The sequence below is a fragment of the Xenopus laevis genome, chromosome 3L (genome assembly GCF_017654675.1).
Source record: "Xenopus laevis strain J_2021 chromosome 3L, Xenopus_laevis_v10.1, whole genome shotgun sequence".
Lineage (NCBI taxonomy): Eukaryota > Metazoa > Chordata > Amphibia > Anura > Pipidae > Xenopus > Xenopus laevis.
Genome location: NC_054375.1, coordinates 123,547,275 through 123,571,589, shown reverse-complemented (window position 1 = coordinate 123,571,589; position 24,315 = coordinate 123,547,275). Strand labels below are relative to the sequence as shown.

The window sequence follows — 24,315 nt, the reverse complement described above, 5'->3', positions numbered from 1 at the left end:
TCTGCTGGAGCAGCACTATTAACTGATTCATTTTGAAAAATGTTTTTTCCCCATGACAGTATCCCTTTAAGGCAGTTGTTTTGAAACTATGGGGCTGGCTCCCTTGGTGGGATTGGAGCAGTGACTGGGGGGGGGCTCAGCCTGAAGACCAGTTAGAGTTGGTGAGAATGGCCTTTAGTATTATTGCTAGTGGTATGAATTGCAACATGCATGTTTTTGTTGATGACACAAAGATCTACCACTTTTTCCTAAGAAAAATGGTAAAATTATGTTTTTAAAGAACAAAAATCCACATTCTGACTGCCCCCAGCAAATGAAAGAGATCTAGAATTATTCAATAAATAAAATACAACAAATGAATACAGTGGGGAAAGTAAAGCCAAATAACTGGTTGTGTTCTAACACAAAATAAGTATGACCTATACAGCTATAATGACACCAAAGCACTCCACAATAATTGGTTTCAATGTTTATAAAATTCCATTAGTAACCAAAAGGTTAATTCATATTCATGTTTTAGAAGCACAATATCGTGCATAAACATGCTTTATTAAAGCATACAGTATGTGAATACTTTTTACTTCTGGTAAGTATGATTAGTATGAAGAGGGTTTTACAGCATCTTCATGTCACATGTGAGGCCCGATTTAAAAAGTTTTTGCATTTTTGCAGAAATACATTAATAAAATAGGGCTGCCAAGATTTTACACAGTCAAAATATGAAGGAAATCAACAAAAGACTGGTAACCCTTACCATATAGTTCAGAATTAAGCGTAGTTTGGCCTTATAACTTATCAAGCAGCTCTCACCAATACAATAACATGCTGCTAGGTCTCATTTTGACCTATTGTTTCCCATATTGGCTGGTCAGCAGCGATTTGATTGCACCAGAGTGGGATCTGCTAAAATGATTATTTATGGCCATCCAATGAAACAATGATCATGCCAATCAGTGAGACATTACTAAATGGTATAAACAAATCTGCCTTTGTGTGACCAGCTTGAGCTCTTTAATCACTTTGGAGAATAAAGGCTATAAATATATATTTTATATATCCAACCCTCCACAGATTTGGATTCTCTTTATATTTCTCTCTCTCTCCCTCTCTTCCGGGGATTTCCAGGCACTGGCCTGCTTTCCTACACAGCATGCTCTGTTCCTTAGCCAAGAAAGAACTCACAGATGATTTCCGATGAGCCTCTGCAGCTAATTAGGAGGGTGATACAGTCCTTTAAGACTGAGAGCTGATACCGCTCTGTTCATTTGGAAAAAAAGGGAACATTTTAATAGCTCAGAAGTATAAGACCCGCAGTTTTCGATGACCACCACATATGTTATTGAATGTTTACAGGTGTACTACCAGACTACAGTTGATAATAATTTACACATAATCTTGTTTTCTGCTGTTTGGTTAAAGGGTCTTGTCTTTTGCCTTCACTACTTTTTCTGACTACATTTGCCATTGAAACAATGTTGTAGTAGTTAGTTCCCCCATAGGTAAAATGCCAGTTCCCACATTCCCTTGAATGTTTATTGGAAAGCAGTATCTTTTGCTATTTTCTGCACTGCTGGTTCCGACTACATACTACATTGACACAATATTGCAAAAGTCAGCTTACCTCTAACCAAGACTCCAATTACCACAGTAGACCTGTAAAGAATGAGAATCTAAGGGTACAATGGTTTGAGGGAAATGTAAGAGCTTAGAATCACAACATTGTTACAATAGTACATATAGCCAGAAAGAACAGCAGAAAAAATAGCAAATGACAAATAGATGCTGCTTCTGGTAGCAATTACATATACAAATAACCTGCAAAATCAATCAATTTCTAGTTAATGTATATTGGAAAGTTGCTTAGAATGAAATTTGCTTTCATTATGCAAAATTATATATTTGGGTTTGCATCCCCTTTAAATATTTATCAGAATTTTCAGGCATTATCTAGTCGGAAAGGGAATTCTTAACCTATTGGGTTTATGTAGGGAGTGTGTAAGGTAAAATCTTTATACACTTGTGTATACCAGTATAATCTCTGTAATATAGGAAATGCTGCTGGTTAGATGACATCCAGAAATCAATAGATAGGACTGATCAAAGATTGTTAATGAGGAAGCTTGACAACTGTAGAAATATTTGAGTATAACTTAACTTACCTTGTGGACCCCAATGCGGTTTACTGTGGGTCACTGTGATTCCCTTAAGTACAGTGAAATACCTTTCTACAATAGAAAATTAAAACGACTATTAGTTAAATAAAGTGATTTTTGGGCTAGAAAGTCAATTATTTAGGTCCCCCTGAATAAGAGGTTAAGAAGCTCTGGTGAAAATTAATATTTACAACTACATACACATATATACATACACATATATACCATTAGAAATGCCTTTTTAAGGGCAATGGTGTGGTGTATCCACAATATCACCCAAAATACACTTAAAATTGTCTTACATTGCTTCCCATTGGATGAACTGTTCTTTCTGTGGCATTCTGGGTCTTATTGGCTAAAACTGTTTGTGTATTGAGTTTGCAGAGAGTCATTTTCTTGGACATCCTGTAATTTGTCTTCATTTTTCATGGTTTTTGAATTATGCATGGCCAGATTTTAAAATGATTCGTCCATAGGAAGGCACCCTCCAGACTCCTGCTTGTGACTATGTGCACCTCCCTCTTTCCACTTGCAAACATCACCCCACTTGCTTCTCCATAAACCCTGTCCCCCGCTGCTCTGAGCATAGCAAAGGGAGAACTGAGCTGGACTGTGGACTGGTGTGGGTGGGAGTTTCAAATGCGTGTGGTTCTGTCACAATCAGTAGCTAACGGAGTGATATGCCACCCCTAAAACTTTGCTGCCTTTCCAGAAATCCAGGCCTGGAATTAGGGACTATTTTTATTGCCTGCAAATCTTTCTGAATGTATATGGGAAGCAGCATTATGCTATGCAAGAAAAGCCTTCACTATTCATACTCGAATAATAATACTATACAGTATCCGCTGCATAAACACAGGGCAATTCCATTATGATATAACGATTAATAGTCTCATGCATATGTGCAATGCTGATCTAAGGCAAAAACAAGGCACATTGCTGAGCTGAGTTGCTAATATTACTATGTATTTTTAAAAATTCACTTAGATTAGCAACACTCTAGGGTATGTGTAATTTACAATACAGCGCTATAGTAGATACCTGTTAAAAGATCACTAAAAGCATATAATCCACCCTAATCTTTGAAAACGCAACTGTTTGCCATCCTCAGGGAAGCATTTTACTTTGGGAAAGTTAAATCACTAAGCATCATATCAGAGGTTATTTGCGGAATATTTTACTTCTATTGTAAAATATAAGGATAATCAAAGTCACTGAAGTGCTCCATTATAATATAAGGGCACATAGCCACAGGCTGATTACTCCTATTCAGGTCATGAAACCTGAGGTTAATTCTATTATTTCTTATACAGTAGGAGGCACATTATGCTTTACAATACATAAGTGTGAATGAGTTGTGTGACAAAAGTGACATTAATAAGCACCAAATATTTCAAAGGTACTTTATACCTTATTGTAAAATATAAGGATATTAGAAGACACCAAATAGTGCAGGATGGGTACCTGGGCCTTCACCTCTGGATTTGTACTCCTCTGGCCTCCAGATGCATGCAAACACATTCCGCCCTAAGTAGGTGCACCACTGTTTTTTAATGCTACATTCTTTTTCTGTATTAATACAGAAATAGTTTTTCTATTCTATCTGTAATAAATTGGTTTGATAACGTCTCTCCTCTAATCACTATCTACAGTATGTGAGACAGCAGCTGGAAAATAATAAATGGTGTCTATATTTCACCTAGGTTTCTTACCTATACACGGTGAGGGGCTCCAGGGAATAGATAAAGGCAGAGAACAAGCTTATGGGTTGTCTCCGAGTTGTTTTGAATTTCTGATCTGGGTCCTGGAGTCCGGAGGCTTTGTAGAGCATTGGGTGGGATGAAGCTCCCATTCCTAGGTTCATTACGGATTTTGTGACAGGAGCATGTTCAGCTGACTGAGTAGTAAAAGGAGTGTTACAATTCAGAACAGTGAGAAGGGGGAAGCACTGAGAGGAGAGATCAGGTTCCCTAAAACCAAGCCAGCCACACTCAATGGGAGAGGTACTGGGGCTTGTAAAGGTGGCCATACATGGATAGATCCGCTCGTTTGGTGATGTCGCCAAACGAGCGGATCTCCCTCCGATATGCCCACCTTGAGGTGGGCAATATCGGGCAGATCCGATCGTGGGCCCTAGGGCCCAACGATCGGATCCTAGCATTCGGCAAACGGGCAGTCGGATCGCGGGACCGCATCAACGAACAGATGCGGTCGCGATCCGATGGGATTTTCTGTCCCATCCGATCGAGATCGGGGAAGCCCGTCGGGGGCCCCCATACACGGGCCAATAAGCTGCCGACACAGTCTGTCGGCAGCTTTTATCGGCCCGTGTATGGCCACCTTAAGGCGGCATTGAAAGTTCCTGACTGTTTGGATTTATGCTATGCAGAATTAAGCTGCTTTCCTTTTTCACTTGAACTGTGTTATTTTGCTGAATAAACGAGCAGGCCCGGTCCTGTTTACAAACTCCACTTGCTGTTCACCATGTTATGCAAGCACTGCAGCCACCAATTGAGCAAATCCCCACAAGTATTTCTATGTGTATGTATATATAAATGGAATAATGTACCCCCTTCTGTCAAATATAAGAAGGTGATACCCGAGGTCCATAATCTTATGTCGTTGTCAGTATGACCAGCTGATCATGACTTGAACTTCTTAAACAAAAGTGTAATACATTGGGGGTGCTAGTTAAGCCCCCTAGTTAATATACTGGCTAACCCCAGACCCAGTGCTACTTTAAAAAATAGGGATGCACCAAATCCACTGTTTTGGCTGAACCCCCGGATCCTTCATGAAAGATTTGGCCGAATACCAAACCTAATCAGAACCCTAATTTGCATATGCAAATAAGGATGGGAGATCTACACGTGGGGCTAAAAATTTTTCATTTACTTGTTTTGTGAAGACAAAATCAAATGATTTCAAGGATTTTGATTCGGTTTGACCAGGCGCAAAGATTAGGCTGAATCCGAATCCTGATGAAAAAGGCTGAATACTGGCCGAATACCAAACTGAATCCTGGATTCGGTGCATCCCTATAAACACAGTGGCCTAGGAAATGTTACCTGTGATTGTTGCACTGCTGTCGTACACTGTTTAAAGATGGTGGCGAGGCACTCAATGGATAAGTACTGTAGTCCTGTGTATTTTTCATTGAAGAGAAAGGTCCAAAGATAGCAAATATACGCACTGGTGTGCTGCCGTAAAAAAAAAAAAAAAAAAACTTTACGGTTACACTTTGGTTTTCCTTTATGTGTATTATTTTAGCTCCTCCTTACTCAGACACTGTAGACTTAATGAATTATGCAGAGAAGAAAACATTGGGTAGAACTAAAACAGCGCATGACCAGGAGTTAACAAGAGATAGAACACAAATACTGAGGGTTGATAAGCAAAGATCAGCAATGGAACAAGCTAGCCACTAATTGAAAAAGCAAGCCCTCAGTAAAAGAGACATGGCTTTGAAGAGTTCTGTAAGAACATGGATATTATAATGCCTAGGCAAAGCCTACAGTAAGGGGGTTATTTACTAAGCCTCAAATTTATCTGGTTGGGCTGTTTGGGGGGAAAAAAACCCTCGAATTATTAGTGGGAAAAAAAATAACTAAAATTTTTCTAGATATATTATACTCCGATGCTGCAAAAAGCCTGAATCTGAAAATCCACCATATCAGACCTGTTGAGGTCAATGGAAGATGTCCCTAACCTAATTGCAAAATATTGTGGCCTGCACTGGGTTTAGCTTTATAATCTGAAAAATTCTGGGTTTTTCAAGCAAAACCCCAAAAAATGGATCAATGCGGGGAAAAAAGTCTGAAAAAATCATACAAGAGATTTTTTATCGATCCAATTTATTTGAGTTATTTTATTAATAAATAAGGCAAAATCAGATATGGTAGTTTGGTTGAGCTTTTTTTATTTAAATTATGAGATAAATTTAGATATCAGTATATAACCCCCCCCCTTTAATTTTATACAAAACATTTGTATAATTACAGATGATTTAACACTATGACATTTTTCTCTTTTATAGTTTCTGGATAATATCATTATTATTACATTTATTTGATGTAATGATGTAATAGTGGATTGTTGCTAATTTCATTTGGTATTTTACACAGGCTTGTAACAGTTTCTATATTTTGTTTTCTCACCGAATGTGCTGCAGTTTTGATTTCCAATACATAAAAAGGACATATGAAACTAGAGTTGGTTCTGACATGGGCAGCTAAGTTTATAAAGGGAATAGATGATCTGTGTAATAAATATAGACTAAAATGGTGATTGTTTACATCAGGAAAGGGGAACCTTCACAAAACTAATTTTTTTTCAAACAGTACACCAGAAATAATGATTTTTTCTAGACCAGGCTTACAGAACTGCTGCTGGCAAACATGAGAGGATGGAAAGAAAATTAATTCCATTTTAAAAAGTTCATTTTAGGAAAACATTATAAAATAAAGCAGTATGATTAAAAAGTATATTTTTTGTGTACTATTTAAAAACAATAAGTTATCTGAAGGTGAACTGCCCCTTCAATTGGGGACATCTTCACTTTGTACACATATACAGTATACAGGGGTCCTACAATAATCTCAGGAAGTTCATTCCTTAAATTTTAGGGTGTTGTTTTTATTACTAAATGACACCGTTTACACTGCAAATAATTCACTCTACAATATAAAATTTAATTCCTAAACCAACAAGTGTATTTTTTTTAGTTGTAATATTGGTGTGTAGGCGCCATCTCAGGTCATTTTGCCTGGTCATGTGCTTTCAGAAAGAGCCAGCACTTTAGGATGGAACTGCTTTCTAGCAGGCTAGTGTTTCTCCTACTCAATGTAACTGAATGTGTCCCAGTGGGACCTGGATTGTACTATTGAGTGCTGTTCTTAGATCTACCAGGCAGCTGTTATCTTGTATTGGGGAGCTGCTATCTGGTTACCTTCACATCAGGGTCAGACTGGGGGGCCCTGGGCCCACCGGGACCGCTGTCCAGGGCCCCCTCTGGCCCCCCTCCTGTGAGGAGCCGATCGGGCCACACGCATGAATGCGCAAACAGCGCGCATGCGCGGCGCCGAAAGAAAACGTTTTTTTAAAATAATTCCTATATCAGAAGAGGGGTCTGGCCCCCGACACTGCTTCACATTGTTCTGTCGCTAGGCTGCTGGGGGGAAGGGGATGGTGATAACACTACAACTTGCAGTACAGCAGTAAAGAGTGACTGAATTTTATCAGCGCACGAGTCACATGACTGGGGGCAGCTGGGAAACTGATATGTCTAGCCCCATGTCAAATTTCAAAATTAAATATAAAAAAATCTGTTTGCCCTTTTGAGAAACAAATTTCAGTGCATAATTCTACTGGAGCAGCACTATTAACTGGTGCATTTTGAAAAAAACATGTTTTCCCATGACAGTATCCCTTTAAGATCTTCACAGAAGACACAATGACATCCCTTAAAAGAAAGGAGTAAGAATGAAGAAGTCATTGAATATTCCCCTTTAAATAGTTTTCTGAAGAAAGCTGCCCATTACACACACAACCCTCCCAGAATCACCTTCCTCCTTTGGTTTTGACCCATGCACAAAACTTGCTTAAAGGGATCCTGTCATCGGAAAACATGTTTTTTTCAAAACGCATCAGGTAATAGTGCTTTTCCAGTAGAATTCTGCACTGAAATCCATTTCTCAAAAGAGCAAACAGATTTTTTTATATTCAATTTTGAAATCTGACATGGGGATAGTCATTTTGGCAATTTCCCAGCTGCACCTGGTCATGTGACTTGTGCCTACACTTTAGGAAAGAAATGCTTTCTGGCAGGCTGTTGTTTTTCCTTCTCAATCTAACTGAATGTGTCTCAGTGGGACATGGGTTTTTACTATTGAGTGTTGTTCTTAGATCTACCAGGCAGCTGTTATCTTGTTTTAGGGAGCTGTTATCTGGTTACCTTCCCATTGTTCTGTTGTTAGGCTGATGGGGGGGGGGAAAGGAAGGGGGTGATATCACTCTAACTTGCAGCACAGCAGTAAAGAGTGACTGAAGTTTATCAGAGCACAAGTCACATGACCAGGGGCAGCTGGGAAACTGACAATATGTCTAGCCCCATGTCAGATTTCAAAATTGAATATAAAAAAATCTGTTTGCTCTTTTGAGAAATGGATTTCGGTGCAGAATTCTGCTGGAGCAGCACTATTAACTGATTCATTTTGAAAAAAAAAAAAAACGTTTTTCCCATGACAGTATCCCTTTAAAGTAGAAGGAAAGGTTCACTGGGGGGTCAAATGTTAAGCACCACCCAGTGATTATAACCACTTTCCTGATGCCCCGGGCTGGTGCACTTACCTGATACCCTGGGCCGGTGCTCTTCTTATCAGGAAACTGCACTGGCCCGGGGTATTTTTAAGCAAGCACCATGCAGCGGTCGTCCCTTTTTCACACAAATGAATATGGGCAGTAGAGTGAAACCTGTACTTTAAACAAAACACTCGTTTTTACTCTACCGCACATGCGCCGGCATCAGGCCATTGAAGAAAGAAGAAAAAAAAAAAGAAAACAACACTCCGTGGTGCTCACTGGTAGTGATGGGCGAATAAATTCACCTGGCACTAATTCGCTGCGAATTGCCACGTTTCGCCGCGGGCGAATATATTCGCAAATCTCCCACGGACAAAATTCATTGTCGTCAATTTCTGATTTTTTCGTGAAAATGTCCAATTTTCAAGATTTTCTAGTGAAAATCTTCAAATTTCACAATTTTTTTGTGAAATCTGTCAAATTTCACGATTTTTTAGTGAAAACCTTCAAAATGCACGATTTTTTAGGGAAAACATCTGACTTTCATGATTTTTTGTGAACTTTCCAATTTCACAATTTTTTTCGATTTTTCTGCTGTTTCGCGGATTTTGCAGGAAATTTGCAAATTTTTGGGCAAAACGGGAGAAATAAGCCCATCACTACTCACTGGGAAGTACCAGCTGGGGGTATTTATGGTATTTAGCATTTAGGGTACAAAAAGTAAGGCTTAAATGTCCTATAAACAGGTTTGTTTGTGTTTCAGTCTTTGCTAAGACTAATTTTGGATTACTCAGATTTGTCCACATTTAAAACTAATTTTACATCTGTGTTACTTGATTCGTTTGACACATGGAATATAATTCAAACAAACCTAATCATTACACTTGCCTTTTTCATTGCATATTGATTACTGAGAAAACCTACTCAAGAGGTAATTTACAATAACCTCAGTCACTAACTGGTGCAAAGTCGCTTCCCTTAGTGCTTATCTTCTCAAGAACAACCGCCACCAATGGTCTGGCTGCACTCTACACCTCCCATTGGACAACAACATTTTTATGAGGGGCTAGTGTCCCTTGTGTGCAATAACAGAATTGACAGGGGGCAGGATGGGGGATGCCTATATGCCCCCCATGCCTATCTCTCATGAATACAGCACTGATGAATGCAGGCAGCACTGTATTCATGGAGCAGATGCAGGTCTTTCTGCTCAGTGCAAAAAAAAGAAAAAGCCAATTTGGCATTTCTTCCCCATTTTTTGTACTTTGCACCCTGCCTTGAACCTTGTATATTATGCTTTACAAATGATTTTATATAAAACTTAAGAAAAAACTTTCAGAGAGAGAGAGAGAGGTTCTAAACTTGGGACTAACCCTTAAAAATACCTATAGTTGGCTTCTGTTCAAAACATACAGTGTTGGCTTCATGTCATTTGTGTTCAGATTTACACCAGCAATAATGACTTTAATCAGCTGCTCTCATATTTTTTTATTTTGACCATTTTTCTAAAGTTTAAGTTTAAACATCCTCCCTCAAGCTAGCTACCCAGTAAACCATGTGCAGGCTCTAGTCTAAAATGTTCTAGTTTATTAGTTAATATGTATAGTATGTCAGGGGAACGTCAGTAGCAAATGTACCAGGTGTAACAGTTGACTCAGAGTAAGCTCTGTAGGGCTAAATTGATCAATTTTTAATAGTCTATGGTCAAAAGAATGCAGAGACTTGCCTGTCCAATAATTAATTTTCAAACCAAGGATTTGTTCTCCCTTTGCTGATATAAGAGCTTCTACTCTTCTGGGAAGACTATCCACTAGATTTTGGTGATGTTTTCTTGTTGGCCTTCATAAAACTTTGGCCACAAAGTAGGAAGTCCAGAATTGTTACTGAACAATGTAGTGGGACCACTGGTCTTTACCAAAACCATAGGAAATAAACTCAGACTATTCTCCTCCACCCAATTGGTATTGTATTAAAGGGGTTGTTCACCTTTGAGTTAACTTTTAGTATGATGTAGTGAGTGATAATCTGAGACAATTTGCCATTCGTTTTCGGTTTTTATTATTTGTGGTTTTCTGGTTATTTAGCTATTTATGCAGCAGCTCTCCAGTTTGCAATTTCAGCAAGCTGGTTACTAGGGTCCAAATTATTCTAGCAACAAATGTGTAGCCTTACAGAGCATTTGTTTTTAGAGGGGGACAGTGACCCCATTTGAAAGTTGAGAATAGTTAGAAGAAGGAGTCAAAGAAATAAAAATCTATAAAAAAAATTGAAATTGAAAAGTTGCTTAGAATTAGCCCTTCTATAACATACTAAAAGTTAACTTAAGGGTGAACCATCCCTTTAAGCATTTAGACAGGTAGTGCTCTCTTCCAGATCCAGACTTTGCTGTCAGACTTCTAAACAGTGAAATTCAAACTTTAAGTGGGTTATTTACTAAACTCTGAAAGCAAAAATCATTTTTTTTTTTAATACAATTTTTTGGAATTAATTAAACCCAGAGGATGGGAAAATCCGGCATCTCAGACCTATTGCATATAAGTCAATAGGAGAAGTCACAATGATTTTTTGATGTGTGCTGGGTTTCGTGCAATACCCCAAAGTTTTCAGATGAAAATTGTAAAAAAAAAAAACCCGAATTTTTTTACCGCAAAGCAAATTTTTCGGGAAAATGTAATAATAAATAAGCTTAAAAAACCAGAGCGGATTTGATAGGTGTTTGTAACAGCAAAAAATATTGAGATAAATTCAGACTTTGATTAATAAACCCCTGGAAATGAACATGGTGCTTTTTTATGTTTATATATAAAGCAGAGATTACAAACCCACTGCAGAATAATTATATTCAACTCTGTTTTATTCACACTACAGAGCCATGTAACATATTCCATTTAGCAGGCTTTGCATGTACTTGTCAAGGAAGGTCTGTCGGATATTCTGGTGGGCACTAGGAAGCCCAGTCCGAAAATGACTCCCACTAATTTCTGAAAGCTGGCAGGGAGTTGCAGCTCAACACAAGCAATCGCACAGATATTTATTTTTATATAACAATTGAATTTAAATGCCATTGAGAAGTGGAATCCCCCTATGTCTATGCGGGGAGGAGGTTGCCTTGCCTGGCAGTGTTCAGCCCATATTCAGAGAGCGAGAGAGAGAGAGGAGCAGCAGCAGCGCTGTCCTGTACTCACAGAGGAGTTAATAGCTTATTCAGCAGCCTGACCTGTGATCAATGATCCGGGCTGCGCATTGCAAGGGAAGCTGAGCGACAGCCGAGCACCGAGCACCCTCCAAGCAGTCAAAAAGGGACTGAGATTGAGTCATCACCAAGGGGAGGGAACGTGCCCCCTGCCTGGACCATCATCAACTGAGTCGGGACACGTGGAGGAGCAGCCCGGGGCTGGGAAAGGGAGGGGGGGTTGGGGACGGGTGTTGGTGCTCATCCTCTCCATAATGACTGACAGGAGAGCAGGAGACAGGAGACCTCTCTGATTATCACCCCTCTGGCTGGCAGTTCGGAGCAGAAGGTAAGAGCCGGGTTAATGTAAATACACGGGGGTACCTGAGATAGGTGGGTGCTGATTCGGATCGGTTAGTCACGGCACAGACAGGACGAATCTCTGCTTGAAACGTTGTACATCCAGCCCTTCATTAGAAACTTAGAGCGAGCCTCCTGATACCGAATAAACCCCCAGTCTTGGTACTTTCCTTGAAGCCCATTGAAACACACGTTTGCCTTGGAAATATGAATGGAAATACTTTTATTTTTGGGTATCACTTTGCATTACGATGTAGCGGCAGCAGGGCCAGTGCAAACTTCTGATTTTACTGCCTAAATCCAGTCCCTGGTTGTGCAGAGCATTGCAGTCATTGTCTGCAGTCATTGCTGTCCGGTATCTGCCCCGCTCCCTATGATCAGTCCCGAGCGCACTCGTTTCTCACATCGCTGAGCCGGGCATTGGCAGCTACTGCTGCTGCTGTTGGGTTCATACTGACAGTTAGTCCCCTGCCTGTACACATTGATTTAATGCAGTATTTTGGGCCCTGGAGTAATTTCTTACAGTCTGATGATGTTATTGGCATTTAATTTGTGTATTCTTGTATTGCATCTTGTCCTGTGTATAAATGAATGTATAATTGAATGTATATGAGGACCAGTCTGCAGGGCAGGTGGGCTTGTCAATGAGACCGCACAGCTCCAACACTTTCTGCTTAACCAGTCAATATCATGTACCTATTAGCTGCATGTGCACCTGTGCTTCCCCCCACCCCCAGAACCACTCACCATGCCCACAGTTTGTGCAGGGATGGGCATCCTTTGGCACTCCAGCTACTGCAAAACTACATGCCCACTGGGGGACCTGATAATTGCAGTTGTGCAACAGCTGGAGTATGTGGTTCCCAGAGTTGCATATTTATAGTGTTCCTCTGGTGACTTTACTCCCTGGTTTGTACCTCTATTAAACAGAGCCCTCTCTCCCTTCTGTATAGGTCAATATTTCTATGTAAGCTGCATACACCATCCTGTTGTACGTTGCTGTGGAATATGTTAGTGCTTTATAAATATGTGCAAAGCAACGACTATAGGAAAAGTAAGGATAACAGCACTGTAGCACCTGTAGTAGCAGTGGGGGCAATAGCACAGTAGTACCCATAGTAGCAGCAGGGATAATAACACAACAGCACCTATGGTAGCAGTGGAAATAGTAGGATAACACCTATACTAGCAGTGGGGATAGTAGCACAGTAGCACCCATAGTATCAGCAGGGATAATAGCACATCAGCACTGATATTAGCAGTGGGGATAATAGCACAGCAGCACCTATGATAGCAGTGGGGATAGTAGCACAATAGCACTATAACAGCAATGGGGATAGTAGCACCCATAGGAGCAGCAGGAATAATAGCACAATAGCCCCGATAGTAGCAGTGGGGATAATAGCACAGCAGCATCTTTGGTAGCAGTGGGGATAGTAGCACAGTAGCACCTATAACATCAATGGGGATAGTAGCACCCATAGGAGCAGCAGGGATAATAGCACAGTAGCACCAATAGTAGCAGTGGAGATGTAAGCACAGTAGCACCCATAGTAACAGCAGGGATAATAGCACAGCAGCACCCATAGTAGCAGTGGGGATAATGACACAGCAGCAAGTATAAAAGCAATGGGGATTAAAGCAGTTGCTCCTATAGTAGTAGTAGTGGGGATAAAAGCACAGTAATGCCTATAGTAGCAATGGATATTATAGCACAGTTGCGACTATATTTAAAAAGAGAATTATATTCACAGTGGAGATAATAGAACTTTAGCACCTACAGTCACAGTTGTGGTAAGGTATGCACTGGGCATAATAGCACAGCAGCACATATAGATTGTAAGCTCTAGTGAACAGGTCCCCTTTAACTGTTATCGATCAATAGTTGTATGTAAGCTGTATGCTTGATGTATACACCTATATATTGTGCAGCATAGTCGAATATTATGATGCTTTATAAGTAAGTGCACAGTAGAGCCTATAGTAGCAGTAGGGGTAGAAGCACAGCATCACTATTAGAACAGTGGAGATAACACAGCAGCACCTATAGTAGCAGTAGGGGTAAAAGCACAGCAGCACCTGTAGAATGGTTGAGATAACACAGTAGTGCCTATAGTATCAGTAGGGGTAGAAGCACAGCAGCACTAGTAGAACGGTGGAGATAACACAGTAGCACCTATAGTAGCAGTAAGGGTAGAAGCACAGCAGCACCTGTGGAACGGTGGAGATAACACAGTAGCGCCTATAGTTGCAGTAGGGGTAGAAGCATAACAGCACCTGTAGACCGGTGGAGATAACACAGTAGCGCCTATAGTAGTACCCAGAGCCACTTCAAGGCTGTGACAGACAAGATGCTATATAACTGAACGGTGCAGTGATTCCAGCAAATCAGTAGGGCCAGGTATTTTCAGGTGCTTTATTGGCCACGGGAGAAAAAACTTTTTTTTTTTACATTGAGCTGAAGTGGTTGTACTAACGGAGAAATTAGATAGCTTCAAGAAGGGGTTGGATAGCTTTTTGACTATATGCACCATACTGATGTGCGTCTCACAGGTTTACTGCCAGTTGGGCGATTTGTGTTAAAATTTGGGTGACCATTGTGGGTCAGACTGGGGAAACATACTACTCTGCTTCCGAAGATTCCATGTCTTGGAACCAGAGATGCATTGAGTTATTCCTGACTCACACATCACAAATGCACCATTAAAACTCTTTTCCACCACCTGTGGAGAGCAGGCAGGACCGGGACTCAAGGGCCAGGACTAGGGGTATGTAGGCAAGAGGTAAGTGCCCAGCGCCCTCCAGCACGTTCTTCTTCTGACTACCCCTAGTTCTGGCCCTGATGTGTGTAGCACCTCCCCACTGTTGCACCCTAGGCACATACTCTACCTCTCCTTGCTGCCCTAATCACTTGTTTAAAGGAACAGTAACAAAATTTTTTTTTAATACTTCGTCACATCGCCGATTTACTAACGGCAGCTGGTGTAATTTCGCTGGCGTAATTTACACCAAGGAGACTCTGGCGCAACTTCACACTCTAACGCCAGGCGAATTTTCGGTCTGGCGAAAGAGCGTTACTATGCAAATTCACTAAGTTTTTGATTTTACTGACCGTTACCTCTTGCGCCAGACTTGCCTTTGCCACCTCAGACCAGACGAAGTGCAATAGAGTAGATATGAGTTCCTCAAAAAAAGTTGAAAATTTTTCTAAGTCCCAAAAAATGCTGGCGTTTTTTCCTATTTAAAGGGTGATAGACTGAAAAAGATTGTAAATTTTCTTTGGGGGGGTACCCTTCTTTTCCCCCTACATTTGATAACATATGGCACATAAACAATACTGTGGGCACATGTGTAGGGCAATATAACAACTCTATATATAGTGAATAAAGTACCCCCTCTTGTAAAATATAAGGATATTATAAGTTACCAAGGAGTTTCATGACCATCATGACCTTCGGCCTCGTGTTTTTATACAGGTCATGGAACTCCGAGGCAACTTCTAATAGCCTCATATTTTACAACTTGGGGTACTTTATTTATTATAATACACAAATTTCAGTAAATCATGTGACAGAAATGACATCAGAACTCGCCGTTTATAACTGATGACATCAGAACTCACCGTTTATAAGGATATCATTTAAGGATATTCATGGCTTTTGTGTATTATAATTTTATTAAGGTTCCCTGGCCTTGTGTAGTGTAATGTATTTGCTGGAACACATACGGCCATTGTAGTTTAACTGCACGCCGTATGCTAATTAGCCAACGCTAGCGTAACTTCGAACTGCTGAGTATAATTTCGCCAAGCTTTCGGTACCCTCTGCACAACTTGGGATCTGTGTGAACTAGCGTTTTCCAGGTGAATTCACGCCTGCCGAAGTGTTGCGATATTCGCGAAGCCAGTGCTGGCTAATTTTCGCCAGTTAGTGAATTTACCCCAGTATGTCTAGCCCCATGACAGATTTCAAAATTAAATATAAAAAAATCTGTTTGCTCTTTTGAGAAATGGATCGCAGTGCAGAATTCTGCTGGAGCAGCACTATTAACTGATGTGTTTTGAAAAAAAAAATTTTTTTTTCCCCATGACAGTATCCCTTTAAAAACAAATAATTGTTTCCCCCAATTGGAGTGTGGGCTCTTTTAGCAAACACCTCTGGTGGGGAAACTATTTCAAACGACAGGTGCCCTTTAACTACTCTTTTTAAACTATGGAAATAAGGAATTCTTTTTGTATCAACATAGATATAGTCAGTGCACCTACTGTAGCAGTCCCAGGCTTCATCTTTATGTACAGGGCTACCCCAATAGCATCTTACAGAAACAGATTGTAACTGGTCAGCTGCAGGTAAAAAAAAAAAAAAAGGCATGGTATTAACCAGTGTCTTAACAATAGAGGTCGCAGACCCCGAGCTCGCGGGGGGCAGGTTGTAGTGCGTCTATAAATTGTAGCTTACTATGTACAGCAGCTTGAACATTAAAATGCTTAATAATTGTTGGGCAGTTCACCTTGAACGCGTCATTCGCGGCTGTTAATAAAGTTATATTCCGCCGCGTCTTCTTTCCCCCTTCGCCTCCTCACGTTCTCACAAATACTTGGGACTGGCTGTGGCGGCTTGTGTGCATTTCACTGTCTCCAGGCGCTGTCTGCTTCGCTCACAGTCCTGCCTTGTAACTGCTGGAGACGGAACACAGCCTTTCCTCTCACAAAACATTATGAGCGAATGCGGATTTTGCCTAAATCCCGCCGCAAAGCGGAGCAGCGGTCCCGTCGCCTGGGACAGGGGTGACGTTTGTTTACAAGCTTTTCCTTGAGCGGTCTGCATGACACTCAATGGACTGCGTGATGTCACTTAATTTGTATTGTTTTTCAGTTTTCACTTACTTTACCAAACCATCATTTGAATTGACTCAACTTCTATTTCCAGCACCTTATACTACGACCGCCACCCCCTTTTTTCAACCTAATCGAATATGCCGAGAGTGCAATGTATTGTTGTCAAAATGGCAGATTATTTATAGTTACATTTCAACAGATCTTCAAAAGTAAAACGAAAATTTGCAGTTTTTTTTCAAAGAGCTGCATAAACTAATAGTAACAACAACAATTCATCCAGACAGCAAGCATTTAACTTACTTTATTAAAATACAAATCCTGTCTTGCTGTAGGCAGCATCTGTGGGTCCGAATACATTGTCAGTACCTGATTAGGATGCCCCTAGGCCTGGACCAATTGTTTCCCCCATTTCCCCCTTCAGCCTCCCCCCTTTATATGCAAGTTACGCAAAACTTATCTCGTCTGCATGCCGCCCCTAAAATTCTGCCGCCCTAGGCCCGGGCCTTTTACCGGCCTAACCGGTAAAAATGATGTTTGACCCCAAGGTTATTAATAGGGAAAAAATCTAGATATATAGAAAGGCCTTCCAAAAAAGGTGGCAACCCTAGGCCCATCTAGTTACACCACTGTTTGTGGCCTTTCCACAAATCCGGGCCCAAAAACACTAGTGCTATCACAAATCGTAAATGGAATTAGTGAACCTGCTGAACAGGGCCGTTCCTGCCATGAAGCAAGGTGAGCACCTTGCCTCCGGCGGCAGTGAACGGCCAGTTACAAGGGGCGGCAAAAAGCTGCCTCCTGTAACTTTATGAGCCGAATTTCCATTTTTTCGGAAATTCAGCTCTGCTAGTGCAGAAAGCACAGTACGTGCTTCTGCGCTAGCGATGCAGCCCCTTTCAACCTGCTCCAACACTAAACTTTTAAGCGTGGAGAGGGGGTGGCATCGGGGTTGCTGCCTCAGGCGGCAGCAGCCCACAGATCGCCCCTGCTGCTGAAGAATTGGCCCATTAACCAAATCATTTGCCCTATTGTCCAATACCCCTTGCTATCCATTATTTTCATTAAAGGAGAAGCAAACCCTAAGTTAAAAAAACCTACCCTACATAGACCCCCCTCCCTTCTCCCCCAGCCTAAGTGTTACACCGGGCAAATGCCCCTAAGTCTTTACTTACCCCTCTGTGCAGATTTTGTCCAGCGGAGTTGATGGGCGCCATCTTTTTCTCTTCGGTAATCTTCGGAATGAGACAGACGTATTGGCGCATTCGTAGTTGGAGCAATTTTCTGTTGCGCATGCAGCGAAACTCACAAAAATTGCCTAAGCGCCAGTCTCATTCCGAAGTGGCTGAAGATGGCATCTGTAAACTCCAATGCCTGAATCTACACCAAGTGGTAAGTAAAAAGTTAGGCTTGTTTGCCCAGGGTAACATTTAGGCTGAGGGGAGGAGGGAGGGCGTCTATGTAGGGTAGAGGGGTAGTGGTTTTTTAAATTTTGGGTTTGCTTCTCCTTTAAGTGCTAGTGTATGCAGTCGCTTTGCATCCTTGCTGCTACTCAGAAGTCACTCAGACTGGCAGGCCTTTCTCAAAATGAGCTGAATATGGCCATGCGGCCAGGGCCCGCACCCCCTCAGGGCCCCCCGGCAGTCCGTGCGCCACTAACAAATGCGGCCAAATGCGGCCGTACGGTGGGGGGCGGGGCCCGGCTGCGCATCACGCACCAGGGCCCGCCCCCCCTCTAGGATCGCTACTGTGTGCGACCTTAAGAAATCACACGTTTTTGCCAGGCAATCATTTATCTTTAAATTACCACATGGGATAGGGCACTGCCGGTTCTCTATGAATGATCTATAAATAATGTGTGATTTAATGAAACATACATAATAATGTACATGTGGGAGGCGTGCATAAATATATACACTGTTTATGATTGTGTGGAAAAAGTAGAAAAAGGAAAATCAGTTTTATTCTTCAGTAGTATGTTAGCTGGGCTTGCCATCTGTCCATTCTGTATAATGGGGCACAATTCTCACGGAAGGCACAGTAACATACTGATGTAAAAATATAAAAACATTGGGGGGTCCAGTTTTCCACCACAGTACCTACAACTAAGTGGATATGGTAAATTAAGCCCAAATCATTCATCATGTATTTAGAATAATTAACCTCTTCATTGCCAGGCATCCATTAACAGGCAAGTGGATATATAAGCCTAGAGGCTCACCAAACATTGTACTGCTGGGTCTTAAATTTCCTTCGGCAATGAACAAGGTAACAATCCATCACAATGGATCCTGCTGTCCCAAGGGGACAGCCTCTCCCAGCTGGGTCGGCACTTACAGCGTGAGGCAAAGTGGTGTCACTTAGCATTGCTGAACCAATTTGTTCTGTTCCAAGAAGAATGTCCTGTCACAAGCATGTCTTTCCTTTGGCCTCAAAGAGCAATACAGCATACAAGGAGCAGAGAAACGTTTTTGACTTTAAAATACCTCCTTTGACAAATGGAGAATAATGAAAACCTGAGCAATGAGAGAGAGAAGAAGAAAGGCAAGCTCAAAGAATAGGAGTGGAAATGAAAAGTTATGTTGTGTATCTTGCGCGCAGCGTAATCTTAACTCTGTCTCTGCTGAGAAGTCAGTTACTTGACATTGCTTAATCCTTTTTTATCAATACGGCCTAATAATTGTACTGCCTGGAAGCAGCTGGCAGTCTGGGCTAGCACACTGTGTTCATCGGCTACTGGTGAGAACCAGGTGTGGAGTGCAGAGGAACGTGATCTCATTAGCTATTCCAGTGTGACTTAACCAAAGGCTGGTTGTTATAGAGCTTCAGATTACAAATGTATGGTTTATTTATCATGCAGAAATACAGTTCGGGGTCACTGTATATATATCCGAACTAACATCATCATCAAATATTATAGGTATCAAGGGCCAGTTCATTAAGATGTGCTTTTGTGTATAATGTTTCATGCTATATGTAATTTTAGGACTTTTGACTTGCCAAATTATTTTTAGGTCCTCCTGTTGAAGTCCCCTCAATGTATGAAATGTTTGTATTATTACTTTATACATGTATGTGATACATTATCCAGAAGCCCATTATGCAGAAAGCTCTGAATTACAGGATGGTCGTCTCCCATAGACTCCATTTTACTTAAATAATCCACGTTTTTAAAAATTATTTCTTTTTTCTCTGTAATAATAAAATAGTACATTGTCCTTGGTCCAACCTAAAATATAATTAATTTATCATTATTACAATAGAACCCCCATTTTACGTTTTCCAGAAAAAAATACAGGAAAATGTAAAATCAGGGAAATGTATTATGCATAAAATATAGGTGGGACCACAAAACAACAATCTAAAATGAGGGAAAACCTAAAATCAGGGATGTAAAATTTAAGTTTCACTGTAATTATATATTTATATGTATATATATATATGTGCAGTTTTCTGCTGATAGGAGCACGGGCCCAGGGTTTCAGGTAAGTAAATAAACAAAAGGAATCCTGGGAATGAATTCCAAATAAGCTCCAAGAAAATCCCATTTACATGGGTTTATCCCATAGGCTAAAGCTCACCCACTGGGTTTTTAAAGCAGAAGCCAGGATAATAGCTGATCAGATAACCCTGCACTACACTGATGAGCCTCAAGAAAGGCTAAACCGGTCTGTAGTTGGGATCAGCTATTATCCTGGCTTCTGCTTTAAAAACCCAGTGGGTAGGGATGTAGCGAACTGTTCGCCGGCGAACTTCGACCGTTCGCGTCCGCCTAATGTTCGCGAACGTTTGGGAACGTTCGCATTTTGAGTTCGCGTTCGATTCGAATACAAATCGTTCGACCATTCGACCGCTAAAATCGAACGATTTCCATTCGTTCGAACGATTTCCATTCGTTCGAACGATTAAAATCCTTCGAACGTTCGATTCGAATGAAAATCCTTCGATCGAACGATTAAAATCCTTCGAACGTTCGATTCGAATGAAAAATCCTTTGAACGTTCGAATCGAACGATTTTAGCGGGTGTTCGAAGTTCGCGAACGTTCGCATTTTTTGCCGGTGTTCGCGAACACCAAATCTGCAGTTCGCTACATCCCTACCAGTGGGTGAGCTTTAGCCTATAGGATAAACCCATGTAAATGGGATTTTCTTGGAGCTTGTTTGGAATTCATCCCAGGATTCCTTTTGTTTATTTAAATCTGTATAAGGTCTCCTCAAACCTAATGACTTGTAGGTAAGTAAATACAGGGGGGTGCCTAACATTTGGCACCCCCAAGTGTAAGACGACTTTCCTTCTCTTTTAAGGTTAAAGATTTAACCTAAATCAAACATGTTGTAGGATAAGTTGTAGAAAATATACAAAACATTCTTAGGAAATTATTTATTTGTCAACTAAATATATAATAAAATATGCCATTGGTTATTGTGGCCCCCAGGTATGCTGTTTTAGTATAAGTAATGTAACTTATATAATTCATTATAGACCGATTCCAAAATTAAGGATAAATTAACATCCTGCTTGAAGTGATGCAAGACAGAGGACTCAAAGCAGGACTGATCTTCCTTAAAGGATAAGTAAACCTTAAAAATAAGTAAATGTAAAATTGACGAGGGTGCTATTCTAAGCACTTTTGCAATGTATATGTATTATTTATTTATTTTTAATTCCAAGATATTAAAGGATACATGTACTGTTAATATGAATGAATTTGGTTATAACAGCGCCACCTGCTGGTCATTTCCCCACCAGTCTGACCACCAAGTAGTCAAGGAAGTTGTCAGGAGAAAGATAGAGGCTGCTCTGATGTTCTTCTGCTTAGGAAAGATTTGAGAAAGGTTCCTAATTTTTCTCCTAAGCAGAAGAACATAAGAGCAGTTCTTTCATTCTCCTGACAACTTCCTTGACTACATGGTGGTCAGACTGGTGGGGAAATGACCAGCAGGTGGCGCTGTTGTAGTACATGTATCTTGGAATTGTAACAGAATAAATAATGAATCTACATTACAAAAATGCTTAGGATAGCACCCTCATAACTTTACATTCACTTATTTTGAAGGTTTACTTATCCTTTAAGCAGGAACTTGCTTGCTGGCTATTTACATTCAAATGGATTTAGGGGGGGTAAGCATTTTGGCCCCTCCCATGGAGCTACAAAGTGGAAAAATGTCCACAGAACAAAACCTGGTACTTGCATTGAAGTACAGTCATTTTGTTCTGTTTTGCTCTCTTGATCAAATCAAAGTTTATGCAGCAGTCATATTCCAGTCTTTAAAACGTGGGGCTGTGGTGTACATACTAGGGGCAGGGGTTGCCACTTCAACAGGGCCCATACCCATGAGGTCTGCCAGAGGGTTGTGAGCACAGCAGCAATGCTGGAGGGGAAGAGCTGTGGTAAGGAGGATATGGGGTGGTACAAGGTTGGCCTGGTTCAAGTTATGTTACTAAAGAGGGAAATAAAGGGTGTTCAGCTTCTGTAACCTTTATCTATTAGCCCTGAGTTAAAATGATACAATGTGGTGTAATGCTGAACAATCCGAACACAGTTTACATTGCTGTGTGCACATATTTTAAGGGTATTTAATGATATTAATACTTTATAAAATGTTACTTAACTTGCTTTTTGCTGTGAACATGGGCTATAGAATAAAATTGTGAGACACTTGTTCATGCAAAGTAGTATTCTAAGTATTATTCTTAGTACAGATTTTCATTAGTTTCTATCTAATCCAGTCGTTGCTCATTAGACAGCTCTCTTGTAAAAGGCCCCGATAGACCTTTTCATTTATCATGTAGATTTTTGATATACTAGTTGCTGAGGTTGCATCGTCTGTAAACAAGGTCACAGTTTGTGAAGCTTTTATCAACACATCTGCATCCACGGTTTTAATTATGGCATAACTGCATTAGGAGAAACAAGTGATATAAAAGTTACATGAAAGTGTTTATCTCTAAAATATTTCGTTCTGTTTAACACGCTTATAGAATCTTACAAGCATTTACACTATTTCCAACTGCCAGGCTTTATACTTTCTTTTATTGCTAATGAGTATTTTCCTTTTAAAGGATAAGTAAACCTTTAAAATAAGTGAATTTAAAATTGTTGAGGGTGCAATTCTAAGAACATTTGCAATGTACCTTCTTTATTTTTTTTTTATTCCGTGAGAATCTTTGTTTTGTACGATTTTTGGACCATGTTTGGATTGTCCTTTTTCTTGCCATGACGATCAGATGTTTTGTCAGAAGGTTTATGTCGGCTAATGGTAATATCTCTGCATGTATTGCCTATCTAACAATATCAGTGGGTGCCTGTCAGTCCTATTTGTCGGACATAACTTTCGTACGATTGCTGTCTTTGAATTAATGGCCAGAACATCGTCTGATTTGTTCTTTGTACTACTTTATTAAATCTGAATGGTTAGTGGTAGGTTGGAAGATTGCAACGGACAAAAGGATATATCTGCACATCCATGGCCATCTTTTCTCTACTCTAGCCAGTGCTTGGCATTGCAAATGGTGATGTTAGGATCACCCATTAAAATCTCATGCTTGCTATAGGTAGTTCTTTTAGTGCTTGCTTCTGTAACTTTTGAACTCAGCAGTGAATGAAGTCATTTTAGACAGTGTCCAGATACGTTCGACCATAAAGTGCAATAAAAGGAAATGTCAAGCCCAAAAATATTTTTGGGCCCCGTTGGCCCAGACCCGCTCCTGCACTTCCTCTCCCTTCTTCCCTTAAGCCAGTCACCCTGACGCACAAGCCGGAAAGAGGTAAGCTTGATCGCGCGAGTGCTCCGGGGGTGGGAGGTTGCTAACTTTGCAGCTGGGGGGCCTGGGGGATGGTGTGGGGGCCCCTTGAGGCTGCAGGCCCAACGGACCCTGGGCCCACCAGTCCGACGCTGGATATGCTCATTTGGCAAGATTTGGGCCTGATTCAACCACCCACAAATCATGCTGATCTGGTCATTGGCCCTAGTGCCAATGAGTGGGTCATCCATTGGGGTCTGCAGAGCTCCGCCAGATGAATTTACAGTTGTGTGCCTTACCTGACCGGCTTACAGGGGTAGTTCACCTTTAAATTATGTAGAGAGTGATATTCTGAGACAATTTGCATTTGGTTTTCATTTTTCATCACTTTTGAGTGGCTTTTTAGTTATTTAGCTTTTTTTTTTAAGTAGCTCTCCAGTTTACAAGCTCAGTAATCTGGTTGCCAGGGTCCAAATTACACTAGCAACCATGCATTGATTTGACTGGAATATGAATAGGAGAAGGTGTAAATAGAAAGATGAGTAATAAAAAGTAGCAATAACAATATATTGTTTGCAAGTTCAGCAATCTGGTTGCTAGGATCCAAATTACCCTAGCAACCATGCATTGATTTGACTGGAATATGAATAGGAGAGGCCTAAATAGAAAGATGAGTAATAAAAAGTAGCAATAACAATACTTTTATAGCTTTACAGAGCATTTGTTTTTTTAGGTGGGGTCATTGACCCC

General features: G+C 40.7%; 1 protein-coding gene and 1 long non-coding RNA gene across 3 annotated transcripts in view; one reads left to right on the top strand and one right to left on the bottom strand.

Annotated features, from left to right (window-relative positions):
• Positions 1–2,157: 2,157 nt before the first annotated feature.
• LOC108711500 lies at positions 2,158–16,722 on the bottom strand. Its single transcript, XR_001934913.2, has 3 exons — positions 16,495–16,722; positions 5,222–5,353; positions 2,158–2,225 (listed from the first exon to the last, which is right to left on the bottom strand). It is a non-coding gene; the product is annotated as an uncharacterized LOC108711500 (long non-coding RNA).
• megf11.L (multiple EGF-like-domains 11 L homeolog) overlaps positions 11,760–24,315 on the top strand; it is a 211,457-nt gene continuing 198,901 nt past the window's right edge. The window contains exon 1 of one of the 2 annotated variants that reach the window (XM_041586899.1): positions 11,760–11,974. The gene's annotated coding sequence lies outside the window, so the exon portion shown is untranslated. The remainder of the gene's footprint in view (positions 11,975–24,315) is intronic. The other variant, XM_018253298.2, reaches the window with a different exon arrangement.